General features: G+C 42.8%; 2 long non-coding RNA genes across 4 annotated transcripts; both read right to left on the bottom strand.

The window, feature by feature from the left end:
- Positions 1-3,351: 3,351 nt before the first annotated feature.
- On the bottom strand, positions 3,352-3,895 carry LOC118556770. Its single transcript, XR_004927352.1, has 3 exons — positions 3,824-3,895; positions 3,582-3,713; positions 3,352-3,456 (listed from the first exon to the last, which is right to left on the bottom strand). It is a non-coding gene; the product is annotated as an uncharacterized LOC118556770 (long non-coding RNA).
- A 136-nt stretch (positions 3,896-4,031) lies between these two features.
- LOC118556766 lies at positions 4,032-5,073 on the bottom strand. 3 transcript variants are annotated; one of them, XR_004927345.1, is made up of 4 exons: positions 4,777-5,067; positions 4,523-4,624; positions 4,235-4,419; positions 4,032-4,057 (listed from the first exon to the last, which is right to left on the bottom strand). It is a non-coding gene; the product is annotated as an uncharacterized LOC118556766 (long non-coding RNA). The 3 variants fall into 3 exon arrangements; XR_004927346.1 differs by having other exon boundaries at positions 4,235-4,378; positions 4,777-5,063; XR_004927347.1 differs by lacking the exon at positions 4,032-4,057 and having other exon boundaries at positions 4,363-4,441; positions 4,777-5,073.
- Positions 5,074-6,933: the final 1,860 nt, after the last annotated feature.

The following is a 6,933-nucleotide window of genomic DNA, read 5'->3' as shown; positions in this document are numbered from 1 at the left end:
TACATATTTGTTAATGTCAGTTTTCCATTTTGAGAGGCAGGGTGACAACTAAAAGCTGTATATTAGATACGTTTTACATTTTGGGGGGGGGGGGGAAGCTTATGTTCATGTTTGTATGGACAGGAGTACAGGCTAGAACGGCTCTAACTTAAGTTTTCTTTTCCATATCATTCATGTGATGACAGATGTCTCATGATTTTTATTTTATGGCGACTGGGCTGTATTATTGATTACCGTGATTTTGCTTATAAATTCCGATTCAGCCATTAGCTTACCTTGGTGGTAGCATTAGGTCTGCCGTGGTCCATTCAGCATTCGCCTTGCAGCTAGCTTACTTCTGATAAGTGGTCACCCCCAGACCACAACGTGAAACATGATCATGTCAAGACTAAGAATATAATTTTAATATTAAGCCATTCACATATTATCAAAAGCATTATGCTTATATGTTTGGGTCTATAGGTAAGTGCAGAGCTATTAAGATTTTTCTCTACGTCTCTGGATTAATGCACAGAGTAAGAGTAAGGTTAGCTGCAGAGAGAGTGATAGAGAACAGTGACAGGCAACACTCCCATTGGAATCCGTTGTTGCTTTTTGCTTTTTTGAGAAAGAACAGTCCATTCAGCATTTACACCCACTTTTTCTGATGAGGCAGGAGTTGGCCACACAACAATGATAATTTTAATACTAAGCCATGCACAAAGAATCAAATATATTAAAGAATAACAACTCATTAAGCTTGGATGAATGAATAAAATATTGTTTAATAAAAAATACTGAGTGAGACAACAAGATGTGTGTGTGTGTAAATGTGTAAAAGTGTGTATCTAACTGGAAAAACAAGAACAAAGTGAAGGAACAGGGAGGAATATTATAAATACATTTAAAAAAAAAATCCTCCACATACATCAGGCTTCAGAGTGCATCAGGGCTGAAGGGAAGGACAACATTAATAATAAAGGTACCTGGCATAAGATAAAAATGAACAATGTGGAACAAAAAAAATGGGAACAAGCATGAATAATATCAACAAATATACGTACAGTATGTGTGAACAAGAACAACAAATGTGTAAACAGGCGTTAAGAACAGGTATCGTAACCATTTTTTTTGGGGGGGGGCTCCACTGAAACGTGTGATGGCCACAACAACGATACTGCTGGTCCAGCAAGATCTGTTGAGACGGGCACAAATATGTTCATTAAAGCCAGTTCATTCAGGACTGCCTAGAAAAATACTTTCTCTTGCATACATCAGACTCACACCTGTGGAGTTCCACTTTGCACTATGGCCAGCCACTGTAGGGCAGTTCCTCTCGACAACGCATACTAACATCCTCTTCATCTGAGTCCTCGACACTAAAAAGCAGATGAAGCGAAATAGGGCGACAATATATTTAACAATGGACACAGCAGGTAACACTATATATAGGGCAAACCATTCACAGCATATTATAATGTCGCAAATATACTATACTTTACCACACTTATAATAGCTCTGAGCAAATTCAAAAGTGGTTGAGGAGAGAGAGGGAGGGAGGATCCTTGTTTGGTTATGAACTCTGACCTCTTACCTATTCTCAAAAGTCAGAGGGCATAGGTGGTTGAGGAAAAGTTGTCACCCGCTCTCTGTGATGTTCAATGGTGTCGTGGTTCATTGGTTACAACTAACATTTTGTAGATCAGTGGTCATACCATGGTTGGATGTGCAGCATTTGGATGCACCAATCGGTCCGAGAAGGGTTACCGCATGTATGGCTTCCCCAAGGACAAAGATCGATTGAAAAGATGGATGACAATGGTCAGCCGCAAAAACCTGCAAATGACCGGGACCAGCAACAACCGAAAACTATGTCATGTAAGTAATGTTCAGAGGTGACATCCCTTGCAAGCATTTTAAAGGGCATCATATTTCTAAGTGTAGAGAATTATGACTTTGCTGTTATCTGAAGTGCAATGAAAACTGATCTTACAAGCCTACCTTCAGGTACACTTTGAAGATGACCAATTCACTGCCACAAAAACCGGAGGCAAGTTGAAGTTGAGGCCAGATGCTGTGCCAACGATATTCCTTCATCGGCCTAAGCCAAAGAGGAGGAAACCCCGTTCTGGAAGGGTGCCACCATCACCAACCCAAAGTATAACAGACCACACATACGGCAAATTAAACTTCGGTATGATACATGCAGCAACAATATTCCCCATTTAATGTAGTTCAAGGATAGACTATACTCCTAATGAGACATTACATTCATATTAGTACATCCAGCTTCAGGGATTCTCTGAGGATTTGCATACAGAATGTAGATAATCTAAAAGTTTCTACCAAATTAACCATTGCCAATAGATGAGTTTATACATTTTTTTGGTTTCTGATTGTGGCAGATGATTTGATTCACATTACAGTAATTTTTCGCTTTAATTTATTTTCTATAGGAGTGTAGTGTACCCTTTTATTGAAGATAACAGTAGGTGCAAATGCAAAATACATATAACAGCAACATTACCTTGTTATTGTTACAGAGGTTGAGGGAGAAATTGAGGTGGATTTTGAGGACAAGGAAAGGGACATGACAGGAGACAGAGAGAGCGACCAAGAGGCTACTTTACCAGGGGCAGGTGATCCAGGGATGTGTGTGCCGAGGGCCAGTCAGTCAGGAGCCAGCAACGATGAACCAACTTTGCCAGGGCCAGGTGCTCCAGGGACCAGACTGCCAGGGTCTAATAGTGCAATTGTGGAGGACCTAATAAGGAAACTTAAAATGGAGAAGTTAATGAGAAGGAGAGCAGAGAGGGCTCTAGCACAGCAAAAAAGAATGAATTTGGCGCTAAGAAAGAGGAACAATTTAGTTAATCAGAAGTTCACCCAAATGTTTAACAGAGACCAAATGACAGCCCTTGGACAGGAAAAGAAGAGAGGAATACGGTGGGGAAAGGAGACAATTAAAAAAGCTATAAAAATAAGATTTACCGCTGGCACCACCGGTTATAAAACCCTCCAGCAAATGCAAATTCCACTGCCTAACATCCGCACGCTGCAAAGGAGGATGCAACATGTAAAGCTGGAGCCGGGAGTTTTGGGGGAAGTGTTTGAGATGCTGATGCTGAAGGCAGGTGGCATGAGTGAAATGTAGAGAGAGTGTGTGCTTACCTTAGATGAAATGTCCATTACTCCAGGCGTGGAGCTCCATCTGGGAACGGGGAGGCTATTTGGCAACATCACGCTGCCTGACCACCAAGGACAAGCGACGCATGCACTGGTGTTTATGCTGGCTGGAGCTACAATGCGGTGGAAACAAGTCGTGGCTTACCACTACAGCGGCAATTCCACCAATGGTGCAGTTTACATCATAGTCAGCATTGTTGAAGCGGCAGCATCTGTAGGGCTTCATGTGCTTAACATCACCACAGACATGGGGAGCCCCAATAGAGCAATGTGGAAGTCCTTTGGGGTGACCTATGACAAACCATGGATCCAGCATCCTGTTGAGCCAAACCAGCGCCTCCATTTCATGCCTGACGTTCCTCATCGCGTCAAAAACTTGAAGAGTGCCATTATCCGTGGTCACATCATCACCATACCTCAGGATGTGGTGGAAAAGGAGCAGCTGCCGTCCAGTGAGGTCTCTGTTGCCCCTTTAAATGATCTGGTGTCCTTCCAAGAGGGCATGGCACTTAAGCTGGCACCCAATTTGTCCAGAGGTGTCCTAGAGCCTAGCCATTTCGAAAAAATGAAGGTGAGTTCAGCAATGCATGTGTTCAGCAAAGCAACAAGTGCCGCCCTGAGGTACATGGTACAGGAGGAGCGCAGACCAGAGTCCTACCTTACAACGGCATGGTTTTTGGATAAGATGGACCACTGGTTTGACCTCATGTCGTCCCGCAATGTTGTCACTGCCCTCAGTCACTTCAAGATGGAAGAGTATGAAAAGGCCATCAGCTTCCTCCGTGACTCGATCCATCTTTTTCAGGGCCTGAAGATCGTTCCCCAGGGCAGCTGGAAACCAGTCCAGACAGGACTGATGATGGCCACAACGATCCTGGAGATCCAGGAAGATCTGTTGAGACAGGGGCACAAATTTGTCCTAACAAGCCGGTTCACTCAGGACTGCCTAGAAAAAACTTTTTCTTGCATACGTCAGAGGAACTCAGTCCCGACACCTGTGGAGTTCCACTATGCACTACGGGCTGCCACTGTAGGGCAGTTCCTCTCGACAACGCATACTGGCAGTTACCTGGAAGATGCATCAGACCACTTGGCGGACTTCTTGGACAACAAGAACAGCAACTGCAGTGCTTCTGAGGTTGTGAGAGTGGAGCAGCTGGTAGACCCATCACCACCTGACCTCACAAAGACCGAGTCTTGTGTCCTCTACCACCTGGCTGGATACGTAGCGAAGAGGGTCATCAGCTTCTCGCTCTGTGAGGAATGCCAGTGTGCACTGGTTGAAAAAGTAACCAACACAACAAGTGAGAAAGCTGTTTTACTACAGTTAAAGGAATTTAAAAGGGGTGCATTATACCGGCCATCCGATGAGCTGTTCACTCTCCTGCAGCACGTGGAGCACCTCTTCCGTTCCCAGACGAGTGATTCCCTTATGGAATCCTCCAACGTAGTGGAACAGCTGAAAGAGAGGCCATGAGTCTGGACAGCAACCTTCCCTCATGCCATGAGCTGAAAAAAAAAATCCTTTCAACATATATCAGGCTGAGGTTAAGGATTCACTCAAAGTGCATCGGAGCTGAGAGGAAGGCAAACAGCCGTAATAAGGGGTACCTTGGCAGCAAGAGTCAGACCAAGAAGGCGATTTCCACACAGCAGACCTCCTCACCTAAGGTCATACCATCTAGGCCACTGACGAACACCTTACTGGTTGCCATGGATGTACTCGGCCACTCCATTCCCGGCACACCGTCCGCAGTCTCCACAGCCTCAAGTCTCCTCTTATTCCAGCAGTCAGCAGTCGCCACCAGCAGCCATGGCCAGCACCAGCTGCCAGCGCCAGCAGCCGCCATCACCATCCTTCGCCAACATCAGCCAGCTCAAGCAGTCATCGCCTCCAGCAGCAGCCACCTGCAGCAGCAGTGTTTGGAGAACAAATTAGTCACACTACTGTCTGAGTAATAAACATTTTAAAGCTTATTATGGCTTATGATATTTTTTTGTGTGGAATAATTTGTATTCCTACATGCAATCCAGCTAAACAGCCCTTTCAAGGGTGTGATTAAACAAAACTTATTTCTACTAGCATCAGATACACAGTACTCAGCTGACTGGCTAACACCGCCAGGTTCAGCAGATACAACCTAAAAAAACGTCCTAGTCAACCTTAATGATCCTAGTGATATAACATCAATAACTTACTTAATAAAAGATGTCAAAGATTCACTAATGAACTGCGTAATTTCTGGTGTAGCGATACCTTCTTCACAGCTGGCAAAATCGAGATAAAAGTAGCAGGCAATGACTGAAAATCGGTTGTCTACCAAGTTAAGAATATATTTCTAAATTGCACTGTGCACGTACAAATAAATATAAGCATCATAAAGGGCCTATTTATATAATATACAGAGTTGACAATTCAAAAGAGGTAGCTATTTAATCAACTTACGCCTGGATATAACGTTAGTGCTACCTTTACAGAGGGCGAAGTCAAGCTAACAAACTAGCAGGCAATCGGTGGTCTACCAAGATAAAATATATATATAATTACGCTGTGTACATACAAATAAAGATCAGTATATGCATCATAAAGGACCTCTGATAAAATATAGACAGTTGACAGTTCAAAATAGGTAGCTATTTAATCAATTTACCCCTGGATATAACGTTACCATCACAGAAGGCAAGTCAAGCTAACAAACTAGCAGGCAATCGGTCGTCTACCAAGATAAAAAAATATATATAATTACGCTGTGTACATACAACAAAAGATCAGTATATGCATCATAAATGGCCTATGATACAATATAGACAGTTGACAATTCAAAACAGGTAGCTATTTAATCAACTTACCTCAGAAGTTACTCGACAGTCAGCAATGGAAGTGAATGATGTCCAACGCCATAGAATAGCTTTTTGGAACTACACGAGGCTGCATACCCCGGAAGTATGCAGCAAAAAGCGTACAACGCAGTCCAATGGGAGTGTCGCGACTCTTTTTCTCTCTATGGCTCTGGCCCTACCTAAACGGCAAAAGGGGCGTTGCTCTTGAGACGGTGACGTCACGTGCGCGGTATGCCATTGCAAGTACGGTATTTCCCCCACAGACCACCAGGGCGACCGAGAAAATCTTTGTTCGACCTGAAATGACTCATTTAATCCTCAAAAACGGTATGGAACACATTAATTAACTGAAAAATGTTGCATAGTATGCCTTTAAGCTGATTCTTGGAAGGAAGCAAAGTAGTGGTCAGGAAACACCAAAGAAATTAACAGAGCTCACTGTCTTTCTGGAGCCATATAGGAAGGTCTTCCACCAAATGTTTAAACTGTGCAAAATTGCACTTGCGTTACCTGTGAGCACTGCAGCCTGTGAGCGTAGTTTTTCAGTGTTAAAGTTAATCAAAACTGCCTTGAGAAGCTCCATGACTGATGGGCGTTTAAGCAGTTTGGGTGTGTTAAGTGTAGAATCAAAAAGGGCTAGGGCCATTAACTTTGATGACTTTGTGGATCTGTTTGCCAAAAAGCATAGCAACAGGCGAATAAAGCTGTTCTGAAGCTTGGTAATCAGAGTTGGAGACTGTTGCTTGGAAGTTCTTTTTGTAAAAGTAATTATTATTTTTATATAATGTATATTTATATAATATATATTTTTATATATTAAGAATAAGTTAACATATAAGTGTTTCTTGTAATCTTTTTTTTGTATCCTTGTAATCATTATATGACTGTTGTTCCCTGTTGGGAAATTCCTGTTACATAAATAAAGAT

The sequence above is a fragment of the Fundulus heteroclitus genome, chromosome 21, assembly GCF_011125445.2.
Source record: "Fundulus heteroclitus isolate FHET01 chromosome 21, MU-UCD_Fhet_4.1, whole genome shotgun sequence".
Taxonomy (NCBI): Eukaryota; Metazoa; Chordata; class Actinopteri; order Cyprinodontiformes; family Fundulidae; genus Fundulus; species Fundulus heteroclitus.
The sequence above is the reverse complement of the archived record's forward strand: the minus strand, read 5'-3'. Positions and strand labels throughout refer to the sequence as shown.